Source organism: Tachyglossus aculeatus, chromosome 2 (genome assembly GCF_015852505.1).
Source record: "Tachyglossus aculeatus isolate mTacAcu1 chromosome 2, mTacAcu1.pri, whole genome shotgun sequence".
Lineage (NCBI taxonomy): Eukaryota > Metazoa > Chordata > Mammalia > Monotremata > Tachyglossidae > Tachyglossus > Tachyglossus aculeatus.
The window spans coordinates 154898919-154912776 of record NC_052067.1 but is presented as its reverse complement, the minus strand read 5'-3'; the positions used below and the strand labels follow the sequence as shown (position 1 = coordinate 154912776).

At 45.0% G+C, this 13858-nt stretch overlaps 1 protein-coding gene and 1 pseudogene across 1 annotated transcript in view; one reads left to right on the top strand and one right to left on the bottom strand.

Annotated features, from left to right (window-relative positions):
• The window catches only part of ANO6 (anoctamin 6), a 202355-nt gene that overhangs the window by 140868 nt on the left and 47629 nt on the right, over positions 1–13858 (bottom strand). The window lies entirely within an intron of this gene.
• Positions 871–989, top strand: LOC119924875 (annotated as a pseudogene).

Here is a 13858-nt window from a genome sequence, read left to right as displayed (position 1 = left end):
GTTTTGTTGTCTGTCTCCTCCTTCTAGACTGTGAGCCCACTGTTGGATAGGGTCCATCTCTATATTTTGCCAGCTTGTACTTCCCAAGCACTTAGTACAGTGCTCTGCACACAGTAAGTGCTCAATAAATATGAATGAATGAATGAATGAATGAATGAGTGAATGAAAAGGAGCCCTGACTGCTTATTTCATTGGCACCATAATTTCAAGGTACCATAAACGATTCTTACAAATGGACAAAATAAGCCTACCTAAAGGTTGCCATGCTTGGACGATCATAACAAAGGCCTATTAGAAACTTCTCAAGGTTTTTAGAACAAATCAATCTTTGCTTAATAAACTGTCCGTTTGGTTTAATTTAGGCAGCCAAGACTGCTTTCCTGAGCATCTTTGGGCTCAGTTTCAGCCACAAGAATCAGGCCTGCCTGGGCTGGGAATATGTCTACCAACTGCTGTACTTTCCCATGTGCTTAGTACAGTATTCTGCACACTGTAAGCATTTGATAGATACCATTGACTGATTAGCCTCCAAATAACCTATATCCAGTTACTCTATAACACTAGGGAGTGGGGAAAGGGGATTATGTTCTTGCAATATCTTGTGTTAAGAAAGACTCTAGCTGTGATCCCACCATGTCCAATGTTACATGAGATGATAGAGATTGTGTAATATGTGAATTTTTTTCATGTGTCCTGCTCATCAAAGCTGTGAATAGCAAGCCTCGCTGATGGTGAAATGTTGCATTCCAGGACCTGATTTTCAGCCATCTTATCCTTCCCATTGATGTAGAATACAGCTCATGGTAACGCTGGTTAAACTGTTCTAGACTTTGGGTTGTTTTGTTATAGGTCCAGGTCTCAGAGTTGTATATTTTTGGCCATACCAACCGGAACACACGCAATCTCATCTGATCTTGAAAGCTAAGTAGGATCAGGCCTGATTAGTATTAGGATGGGAGACCACTTGGGAATACTGGGAGCTATAGGCTTTATGAGAAGCAGCGTGGCTCAGTGGAAAGAGCACAGGCTGTGGAGTCAGAGGTCATGGGTTCGAATCCCAACTCTGCCACATGCCTGCTGTGTGATCTTGGGCAAGTCACTTAACTTCTCTGTGCCTCAGTTCCCTTATCTGTAAAATGGGGATTAAGACTGTGAGCCCCACGTGGGACAACCTGATCACCCTGTATCCTCCCCAGTGTGTAGAACAGTGCTTTGCATATAGTAAGCACTTAACAAATGCCAATTATTATTATTATTATTATTATTATTATTATTATTATTATTATTATGAGAAGCAGAGTGGCCTAGTGGAAAGAGCTTGGGCCTGGGAGCCAGACAACCCGGGTTCTAATCCCAGCTCTGTCACTTACCTGCTGTTGTGACCTTGGGAAAGCCACTTAATGTCTCTGTGCCTCAGTTTCCTCATCTGAACTTCTTCTCGTGCTCCCTTCTGTTTCACCCTTGCACTAGGATACTTACCCTTTATTCACTGCTCTCTCAGCCCCACAGCACTTACGGACATATCTTTAATTGATTTATTTATATATTAATGTCTGTCTCTCCCCTTAGAGCTCACTGTGGGTGGGGAACTTGTCTAGCAACTCTATTATATTGTACTACCCCAAGTGCTTAGTACAGTGCTCAATACAGTAAATGGAGTAAATGCTCAACAAATACAGTTGATTGATTGATTCATTCATTCAATCGTATTTATTGAGCGCTTACTGTGTGCAGAGCATTGTACTAAGTGCTTGGGAAGTAAAGTTGGCAACATACAGAGACGGTCCCTACCCAACAGTGGGCTCACAGTCTAGAAGAGGGAGACAGAGAACAAAACAAAACATATTAACAAAATAAAATAAATAGAATAAATATATACAAATAAAACAAATAAATAGAGTAATAAATACGTACAAACATATATACATATATACAGGTGGTGTGGGGAGGGGAAGGAGGTAAGGCCGGGGGGATGGGGAAGGGAAGGAGAGGGAGAGGAAGGAGGAGGCTCAGTCTGGGAAGGCCTCCTGGAGGAGGTGAGCTCTCAGTAGGGCTTTGAAGGGAGGAAGAGAGCTAGTTTGGCGGATGTGCAGAGGGAGGGCATTCCAGGCCAGGATGAGGACGTGGGCCGGGGGTTGACGGCAGGACAGGCAAGAGCGAGGCACGGTGAGGAGATTAACGGCAGAGGAGTGGAGGGTGAGGGCTGGGCTGGAGAAGGAGAGGAGGGAGGTGAGGTAGGAGGGGGCCAGGGGATTGATTGTAAAATAGGGATTCAATTCCTTTTCTTACTCCTTATCATTGGCTTTAAAGTACATATCTCTAAATTATATATTATAAAGTACTCATTTATTCATACTAATGTCTGTCTCCCCCTCTAGATTGTAAGCTCATTCTGGGCAGGGAACATGTCTGTTAATTCTGTTGAATTGTACTCTCCTAAGTACTTGGTACAGTGCTCTGCACATAGTAAGTTTTCAATAAATAGCATTGATTGATTGGTTTCTCTCTTACTTAGACTGAGCACCTGAAGTGGGAACTGATTATCCTGCATCTACTTCAGCACTTATTACGATGTTTGGCACATGGTGCTTAAGAAATACAATTACACAGAAGGCTGGAAACCTCTACAGATCTGTGGACTTTCAATGTGATGTATATTTAGCATCCATACAGTTTGTTTGGATGGCTGATTCGTCACTTTGACTTTCTTCAAATTTATTGCCAGTCTATACAGCCCTATGGACTCTGTGAAGTGAGGCTGGATTATTTCATTATGACATTAACTGAACACTTACAATATGTGAAGTGTGGTGCCAAGCCCTGGGGAGAAGACAAAATAAATAATTCGGACATGGTCCCTACATTTACAAATGTGTTCACAATCGAGGTTGGGAAGACAAGCACATAGAAACCAGAAATAAATTATACACAGTAACCTAAGGACATTGGGAGCTCTTCCAAAGGCTGCCAAAGTCTCTTTAAGTTACGGTGTACAATTTGTTATAGCTTCAGGTGATAGCTACATGCAGAGTTAGGAAACAAATAAACAGTCCTTGGAGGGGCAGACCTGATGCTCCTCCCTACCTGAGGCTGTAGTTGATTGCAGACTTCCAACTGTCTAATATTTCTAAAATAAATGATAAATAATGATTGCATTTGTTGAGCACTATGTGCAAAGCACTGTTTTAAGCACTGGGCTCATACAAGGTGATCACGTTGTCCCACATAGGGCTCGCAGTCTTAATCCCCATTTTACAGATGTGGTAATTTAGGCTCAGAGAAGTTAAGTGACTTGCCCAAGGTCAAACAGCAGACATGTGGGGGAGTGGGGATGACCTCTGACTCCCAAGCCCGTGCTCTTTCCACTGAGCCACACTGCTTCTCTGGCTTACGCTGGCTTTGGCTCCTGTAGAGGGAGGAGTCTGCCTAATAATAATAGTAATAACTGTGGTATTTGTTAAGTGCGTACTATGTGCCAGGCACTATACTGGGGTGGACACATGTAAATCAGGTCCTGTCCTACATGGGGCTTACGGTCTCCATCCCCATTTTACAGATGAGGTAACTGAGGCCCAGGGAAGTGACTTGCTCAAGGTCACGCTGCAGACAAGTGGAAAAGTCGGTGTGACCATCTGACTCTCAGGCCTGAGCTCTGTCCTCTAGGCCATGCTGGGTGGAGGCTGCTCAGAGCACAAATGACCCTCAGTGGTTCAGAGCTCATGACATGTTGGAGGATCCACACTCGTGACTACAATAAGCGCTCTTCTGGGGCACGAGATTCAAGACACAACCTAGCACAGTTCCTGCATGACTGTATCAAAAAGCTTCAGCGATGCTTGTCACTTGTTTATAGAAGAATTCATAGTGGAAATGAAGTGCATTTGGTCTCCATCTTCCAGATCTCATTCTCAAGTTGGGTGACACTGAAATAGGCTAAACAGGACTAGACTTATCATATAATTTATCAAACAATAGAAAGTATTCATTGAATGCTTACTCTGTGTGGCTCCCCTATGAATCGATGCCTTATCATAGCAGGAGAGTTTGTGTATGCTGATGAAGCATAGGGCTATGCCATATAAGACTACCCATAATGGAAATGCCTAAGCCAAAGCATCAGACAAAGTCGATTCACCCATGCTGGGCAGCAGCGGCATAGGAAAGAGTTAAAGGCAGATAGTAATAATAATGATAACGATGATGGCATTTATTAAGTGCTTTCTATGTGCAAAGCCCTGTTCAAAGCCCTGGGAGGTTACAATCAACTAATCTGAGACACACGCTGAGAAGCAATGTGGCTCAGTGGAAAAGAGCCTGGGCTTTGGAGTCAAAGGTCATGGGTTCAAATCCCTGCTCCGCCAATTGTCAGCTGTGTGACCTTGGGCAAGTCACTTAACTTCTCTGTGCCTCAGTTACCTCACCTGTGAAATGGGGATTAGGACCGTGAGCCCCTCATGGGACAACCTGATCACTTTGTAACCTCCCCAGCGCTTAGAACTGTGCTTTGCACATAGTAAGCACTTAATAAGTGCCATTATTATGATTATTATTAATCAAAACATTGATCAAAGACAATGGTAGAGACTGAAGTTTTTACTACGCAAAAGAAGGCAATAGTAAGCCACTTCCATATCTTTACCAAGGAAACTCTATGGATACACATACTAGAATACTTTGAGAAGGAAGATGGGACATTCTGAAGAAGGTGTGTCCATGGACTCTCTATGGGTTGGAAATGACTCATTGGCAGTTGATGAAGACTGTGCAGAGCAATACAATAATAATTGTGGTATTTGTTAAATGCTATCTATGTGCCTGTACTAGGCACTGGGGTATATTCAAGATAATCAGGTCAGACACAGTCTCTGTTCCACATGGGACTTACAGTCTAAGTAGGAGGGAGAACTGGTATTGAATCCCCATTATACAGATGAGTAAACTAAGGCCCAGAAAAATTGTGACTTGCCCAGCAGGCCAGTGGCAGGGCTGGGATTAGAACCCAATACTCCTGATTCCCAGGCTCAAGTTCTTTCCACTATCCCATATGGCTTAGGTGATTAGCCCAAGGTCATTCAGCAGGCGAGTAAAAGAGTCAGGATTATAACCCAGATGATTCGACTTCCAGATCCATACATTTAACATACACAATTGGGAGAGTACAGTACAGGTAGCAGACAAGATACCTTATTATCATTTAGCTTAGACTATGAGTCCATTTGGGACCAGGGGTTGTGTCTAATTTTCATCTGGGTATTTTTGTCCCAGAATTTAATAGAGTGCTAAGCATATAAAATATAGAAGCAGCATGGCTCAGCAGAAAGAGCCTGGGCTTTGGAGTCAGAGGTCATGCGTTCAAATCCTGGCTCCACCAACTGTCAGCTGTGTGACTTTGGGCAACTCACTTCACTTCTCTGGGCCTCAGTTCCCTCATCGGTAAAATGGGGATGAAGACTGTGAGCCCCCCGTGGGACAACCTGATCACCTTGTAACCTCCCCAGCACTTAGAACAGTGCTTTGCATGTAGTAAGCGCTTAATAAATGCCATTATTATTATTATTATTATATGAGCCGGATAAATATCATTACTATTACTGTTCTTAAGGAGCTCACAGTTTAGGGTGAGATAGACACCAAAATAAATTACAGTTAGGAGGAAAGAAGAGAGTGGAGGAGAGCCTGAAGTCAGGGAGGTCTGTGAAGAGTTTAATGAGGTAATTGAGTCAGGATATGACAAGTGTATGGAAGCTGTTTGGATGATGAAAGACTGAGAAGGATCAGCTAGAGAGTTAGCAGAAGAACCAGGAGAAGGCGATGTCAGAAAAACCAGCAATGTTTCCAGCAGAAATGTCAAAGGCAGCTGAAAGCCTGAAGAGGATATGAAGGCAGTTAATTAGATTTGGTGAGAAGAGGGTCATTGGTGACCTTGGGAGAGAGGTTTCAGTGGAATGAAAGGGGTAAAAGCTGAATGATAAAGGATCAAGGTGGGAGTTAGAGTAGAGGATGTGAAGGGAATGGGCGTAGAGAAGCATGGATCTGAGGCAGAAGGACCTGGTTCTAATCCTGGCTCTGCCACTTGTCTGCTGCATGAACTTGGGCAAGTCCAAGATATTTTGAGATATAGCCTGAAGGGGTGAGGGAGTGAGTACAGATGGGAACTAGGAAGATGAGTGGGAAATTTGGTAAAGTTCACACCTGATGGTTTCATTTTGTCAATGAAGTAGCTGGCAAGGTAAACAGTGGTAGAGAGAGGAGGTGGGGTATTCAGACATTAAGGTGGGAATTAAAGATCTAGAATAGTTGGAGTGGGTAATGGGATGGGATCAAAAAAGGAGAAGAGAGATATTGTTACTGGGCAGAGTATTGGGTAGCTATAGCCAGTGAGGATGAACTGTCAAGCCCTGAGGTCAGCCTGGGGCCTGGATTTCCACTGAAGCATGAGTACAGAAGCTGAGGTGGGATACTAAAAAGGTAATCTAGGGCTAGGGGCTGGTAGTGCAAGATGAACTGAGAAACCGGGTTGTGAGGGTGAGTAGCCTGGCAGAGAGGGTAGATTTGAAGGTGTGTTATTGTGCATCAAGAGGGGAGGATAGGCAGGGAGTTCAAATGGGACATGAAGGCCTGTGATAAGTGGAGAGGGTCAAAAGGTGGGGATACCTGAGATGAGTGGGGATAGTCTTGCTGAGAGGAGGTGTGCGGTGGTGAATGCCTGTAAAAAGGCTGTGGTCGGAGAGTGAGAGTTCAGAGTTAGTAAGGTTAAAGATTGAACAGTGATTGGAGATGATGAAATCAAAAACACGTCCAAGTTGGTGACTGAATGAGGTAAGGTGAAGCAGCGTGGCTCAGTGGCACGGGCTTGGGAGTCAGAAGACGTGTGTTCTAATCCTACCTCCGCCACTTGTCTGCTGTGTGACCTTGGGCAAGCTATTTCACTTCTCTGTGCCTCAGTTACCTCATCTGTAAAATGGAGATTAAGTCCATGAGCCCCAGTTGGGACAACCTGATTACCTTGTATCTACCCCAGTGTTTAGAACAGGGCTTGGCACATAGTAACTGCTTAACAAATGCCATTATTATTATTATTATTGTTGAGGAATGAGAGGAAGGAAGCAGTTAAGAGGTCATTAGGAACACCCACAAGAATACTAAAATCACCAAGCATCAGTGTAGGGTTGGAGGTGACAAAGGTGTCAAAATTATTCAAAAAATGAAGGGTGGATGGCATGGACTGACACAACACTTGTTTACTAATAGTGCCAAAGAAGTTCCAAAAAGTGCCAGTTACTTTATATTAGTGTTTTTTGATGGTGTGAATTGCTGTTTAAAGAGCTATAAAAATAGTATTTTAGTCTTAATTCACTCATTCATTCATTCAACCATATTTATTGAGTGCTTACTGTGTGCAGAGCATGGTACTAAGCACTTGGAAGAGTACTCTACAACAATGAATGGACACATTCCCTTCCCACGGTGAGCTTACAGTCTGGCTGTGGGGGTGGGGGGACATAGACACTAATATAAATAAGTTACTATAAGTTTGTTTTTGGCAGGGGTTGTGTCTGTTTACTGTTATATTGCACTATCCCAAGAGCTTAGTACAATGCTCTGCACACAGTAAACCCTCAATAAATATGACTGAATGAATAAATAAATTACAGATATGTACATAAGTGCTTTGGGGCTGGGCTGGGAGAGGAAAAAGCATATGGAGCAAGCCAGGGCGATGAAGAAGGGAGTGGGAGAAGTTGAAAGGAGGGCTTAGTCAGGGAAGGCCTCCTGGAAGAGATGTGGCTTTGAAGGAGGGGAGAGTAATTGTCTGTCGAATTTGAGGAGGGAAGGCGTTCCAGGCCAGAAACAGGATGAGGGTGAGGGGTCGGCAGTGAGACAGATGAGAGCGAAGCACAGTGAGAAGGTTAGCATTAGAGGAGTGAAGTGTGTGGGCTGGGTTGTAGTAAGAGGGTAGTGAGGTGAAGTAGGAGGGGACAAGATGATGGAGTGCTTTAAAGCCACTGGTGAGGAGTTTTTCTTTGATGCGGAGGTGGATGGGCAACCACTGGAGCTTTGTGAGGTGTGGGGAGATATGTCCTGATCATTTCTGTAGAAAAATGATCCAGTCAGCAGAGTGAAATATGGACTGGAGTGGGGAGAGACAGGAGATTGGGAGGTCAGCCAGGAGCTGAAGCAGTAATCCAGGTGGGATAGGATGAATGCTCGTATTAACGTGGTAGTAGCTCGCATGGACAAGAAATGGTGGATTTTAGCAAAGTTGTGAAGGTGGGACCAACAAGATTCAGTGTTGGACTGAATATGTAGGTTGAATGAGGAGAGGAGTTATAGATAATGCCAAAGTTATGGACTTGTGAGACACGAGGGATGGTGGTGCCATCTACAGCAATGGGAAAGTCATGGAGAGGACAGGGTTTGGGTGGGAAGATAAGGAGTTCTGTTTTGGACATGTTAACTTTGAGGTGGCAGGAGGATATCCAAGTAGTGATGTATTGAATGCAAAAGGAAATGTGAGACTAGAGGAATGGTGGTGCCATCTACAGTGATGGGAAAGTCATGGAGAGGACAAGGTTCGGGTGGGAAGATAAGGAGTTCTATTTTGGACATGTTAACTTTGAGGTGACAGGAGGATATCCTAGTAGTTATGTCTTGAATGCGAAAGGAAATGTGAGACCAGAGGGAGAGAGATCAGGGCTGGAAATGTAGATTTGGGCATCATCTGCATAGAGGTGACAGTTGAAATCACTGGAGCAAATGAGTTCTCCAAGAGAGTGGGTGTAGAAGGAGACTAGAAGGGAACCCAGGACTGAACCTTGAGGAACTCCCATAGTTAGGAAATGGGAGGCAGAGGAGGGGCCCGTGAAGGGGACTGCGAATCATCATCATCATCAATCGTATTTATTGAGCGCTTACTGTGTGCAAAGCACTGTACTAAGCGCTTGGGAAGTACAAGTTGGCAACATATAGAGACAGTCCCTACCCAACAGTGGGATCACAGTGTAAAAGTGGGAGACAGAGAACAAAACCAAACATACTAACAAAATAAAATAAATAGAATAGATATGTACAAGTAAAATAAATAAATAAGTAGAGTAACAAATATGTACAAACATATATACATATATACAGGTGTTGTGGGGAAGGGAAGGAGGTAAGATGGGGGGATGGAGAGGGGGACAAGGGGGAGAGGAAGGAAGGGGCTCAGTGTGGGAAAGCCTCCTGGAGGAGGTGAGCTCTCAGTAGGGCCTTGAAGGGAGGAAGAGAGCTAGCTTGGCGGATGGGCAGAGGGAGGGCATTCCAGGCCCGGGGGATGACGTGGGCCGGGGGTGGATGGCGGGACAGGCGAGAACGAGGTACGGTGAGGAGATTAGCAGCAGAGTAGCAGAGGGTGTGGGGTGGGCTGTAGGAGGAGAGAAGGGAGGTGAGGTAGGAGGGGGAGAGGTGATGGACAGCCTTGAAGCCCAGGGTGAGGAGTTTCTGCCTGATGCGCAGATTGATTTGGTAGCCACTGGAGATTTTTGAGGAGGGGAGTAACATGCCCAGAGCATTTCTGGACAAAGACAATTCGGGCAGCAGCATGACGTATAGATTGAAGTGGGGAGAGACACGAGGATGGGAGATCAGAGAGAAGGCTGATGCAGTAGTCCAGACAGGATAGGATGAGAGCTTGAACGAGAAGGGTAGCGGTGTGGATGGAGAGGAAAGGGCGGATCTTGGCAATGTTGCGGAGCTGAGACCGGCAGGTTTTGGTGACGACTTGGATGTGAGGGGTGAACGAGAGAGCCAAGTCGAGGATGACACCAAGGTTGCGGGCTGAATAGCCGGGGAGATAGGAGGAGAACCAGGAGAGGACAGTGTCAGCGAAGCCAAGGTGGGATAATGTTTTCTGGAGAAGGGGGTAGTCTACAGCGTGGAAGGCAGCTGAGAGATTTAGGAGGATTAGGATGGAGTAGAGGCCGTTTGATTTGGCAAGAAGGAGATCACTGATGCCCTTTAAGAGGATGGTTTCTGTGGGGTGAAGGGAACGGAAGCCAGATTGGAGGGGGTCAAGGAGGGGGTCTTTGTAGAACTCTATACTACTTGCTGAGGAAAGAAACAAAACTATTGATTCAGTCAGGGAGTCATAATCTTCAAAGGGGCAAGGGAGAGGCAGAAAAGGCAGGAAGAGGGAAGGAATGGCAGAGTAAATTGAGCAGAAACAATAGTTCAAAGAAGACAAGAACAATAAGACTATCAGTGCATTATTTGTGAAAAGGAAGAGTCCCCAGGCTCTCACCTGTTTCCAACAGGGTCATCCTCAAGTGAACATGTCAGAACCAGCCTGATATTCCAAATGTTCTAACCTCAAGTTTTGTTGTTCTGTTTACCTGGATCATACAAGAATATGACTTTGGTTTTGTCTATGCTTATCACTGAGCCTACTATGTGCAACCCTCTGGGATAAGGTTAGTCAATTCCCAGAAGGGATTCATCTTAATTGGCCGTAAAACAAACATTTGATCCCCAAATAGATTTCCCTATTCATTGTTTAGATCCTTAATGAGATTTTGCTTGCAAAGAGTGTTCTTCCTCTCTACGGTAACTACATTAACAACAAAACACCCTAAAAGCTAACAATAAAGCATAAGCCAATGAAACTGTAAATAGATTTTACCTGAATTTTGAACTTGAATTCATATACTATTCTACATCTGATAAAATCAAAGTTTGTATAAAGTAACCAACTGAAAATTACCAATCAGAAGTTCCTGATTATTAGGGTAAAAATTTAGCGATATAAAATGACATGGATTTTTCAAAGATTATAAGTCCAATATGGTTAAGCAGAGGAAAAGCAGGGCTACCATGAGCTTAGTTGCTTATTACTGTCTAATCAAGCCTTGTGAGAAATGGCTGCTGTGAGCATAGCCAGCTCCAATGCCAGCCCTCCTAGTCACTATGAGCATAGTTAGCCCTGTCCCCATCCCTCCCAGCCACTGAGAAGCAGTATGGAGTAATAATAATAATGATAATAATAATGGCATTTATTAAACGCTTACTCTGTGCAAAGCACTGTTCTAAGCGCTGGGGAGGTTACAAGGTGATCAGGTTGACCACAGGGAGCTCACAGTCCTAATCCCCATTTTAAAGATGAGGTAACTGAGGCCCAGAGAAGTTAAATGACTTGCCCGAAGTCCCACAGCTGACAATTGGCAGAGCTGGGATTTGAACCCATGGCCTCTGACTCCAAAGCCCATGCTCTTTCCACTGAGCCATGCTTTATAGTGGATAGAGCACGAGCCTTGGAGTCAGAAGGTCATGAATTCTAATCCTGGTTCTGCCACATGTCTGCTGTGTGACCTTGGGCAAGTCACTTCACTGGGCCTCAGTTCCCTCATCTTTTAAATGGGGATAGAGACTGAGAGCCCCACATGGGACAGGGCCTGTATCCAACCCGATTTGCTTGTATCCACCCCAGCACTTAGTACAGTGCCTGGTACGTAGTTAGTGCTTAACAAATGCCATCATTATTATTCCCTCCTAGTCTCTGCGAGAACAGCCAGCCCTGCTGCCAGCCTTGAGAAGTAGCGTGGAGTAAATTAATAGAGCAAGGGCCTGGGAGACAGAAGCTCATGGGTTCTAGTCCTGGCTCCACCTCCTGTCTGCTGCGTGACCTTTGGGAAAGTCACTTCATTTCTCTAGGCCTCAGTTATCTCATCTGTAAAATGGGGATTGAGACTGTGAGCACACATGGGACAAGGACTGTGTCCAACTCGATTGGCTTGTATCCTCCCCAGCACTTAGTACAGTGCCTGGCACATAGTAAGCACTTAACAAATATCATCATTATCATTCATTATTATCCTTCCTGCCCACTGTGAGCACAACCAGCCCTGCTGCCATCTCTCCCCTGCTTCAAAGCCTTATTGAAGGCACATCTCCTCCAAGAGGCCTTTCCAGACTAAGCCCCACTTTTCCTCATCTGCCACTCCCTTCTGCATCTCCCTGACTTGCTCCCTTAATTCATCCCCGCCTCCCAGCCCCACAGCACTCATGTACATATCTGTAATTTTGTTTATCTGTATGGATGTCTGTCTCTCCCACTCTAGATTGTGAGCTCACTGTGGGCAGGGAATGTCACCATTTATTGTAATATTATATTTTCCCAAGCGCTTAATACTTTGCTTTGCACACAGTAAGCACTCAATAAACACAATTGAATGAATGAATGAATGCCATCCCTCCTGGCTTCTGTGAGCACAGCCAGCCCCACTTCCATAGTAATAATAATTATAATAATGATCGTGGTATTTGTTAAGCGCTTACTATGCACCAGGTAATGTACTATGCATTGCGGTGGAGACCAGCAAATTGGGCTGGACACAGTCCCTGTCCCACGTGGGGCTCACAGTCTCAATCTCCATTTTACAGATGAGATAACTGAGGTCCAGAGAAGTGAAGTCATTTGCCCAAGGTCACACAGAAGACAAGTGGCAGAGCCGGGATTAGAATCCATGACCCTCTGACTCCCAGGGCCGTGCTCTATCCATTATGCCATGCTGTTCCATCCTTCCTGGCCACTGTGAACACAACCGGCCCCACCTCCATCCCTGTCAACTGCTGCAAACAAAGCTGGCCCTTCCTTCCCATCCCACTTGCACTGCACACCGAGACCACACCAGAGAGATGGGATCCCAACCCCCCCAGCCTGGTGCCACACACTAGAAGCAGTGATTCAAAGACTGTGAGCCAATTGTTGGTTAGGGACCGTCTCTACATGTTGCCAACTTGACTTCCCAAGCACTTAGTACAGTGCTCTGCACACAGTAAGTGCTGAATAAATACAATTGAATGAATTCAACAGACACTCAGTCCCGGGGTCACATCAAAAAAGCTTCCATGGGAAAGTGTTGCAAGACTGCTTCCTCAAGCTCCCTTCTCCAGTCTCCTCACCTCTTGTACCTAATGACGTGGCCATCTATTTTATTGATAAAACTGCAACTTACAGGAATGGTCTCCATAAAATCTCCCCTGCTCCTCTCCAGTCCGACCCTCCTTGACTCTCCCCTCATTCTCAGAAATATCTGAAGCAGAGTTGTGCCACCTCCGCTCAATATCTACCCCCCACACCTGCAACCTCAAGCCCATATGCTCACTTGTTGAAACACTTGCCCCCTCCCTGATTGCCATCTTCAACCACTCACTTTCCAGTGGCTTTTTATCCAGTTTTTTCAGACACACATATGTATCCCCTATCCTCAAAAATCCTCCCTTGACCCCACGGCGACCTTCAGTTATTACCCTTTCTCCCTCCTACCATTCCTTTCCAAATTCCTATAGTCAGTTGTCTATAACCACTTTCTCAACTCCAATTCTCTCCCTGATCCCCTCCAATCTGACTTCTTCCCCTTAACTCATAGGAAACTGCTCCCTCAAAATTCATTAATTACCTCCTTCTCACCAAATCCGATGGCTACAAATCTATCTTAATCCTCCTCAACCTCCAAGTTGCTTTCAACACTGTGGACCACTCACTTCTCTTGGAAATGATATCTAACCTTGCTTCACTGATGCTATCTTCTCTAGATTCTCCTCCTACCTCTCTACCATCTCCGACTGTGAGCCTACTTTTTTAGACTGTGAGCCCACTGTTGGGTAGGGACTGTCTCTATATGTTGCCAACTTGTACTTCCCAAGCACTTAGTACAGTGCTCTGCACACAGTAAGCGCTCAATAAATATGACTGATTGATTGACTGATTCTCAGTTTGTTTTGCTGGATCCTCCTCTGTCTCCCACCCTCTGTGGCTCAGTTTTGGGTCCCCTTCTATTCTCCATCTACACCCAAGCCCCTAGAGAACTCATTCCTTCCCCTG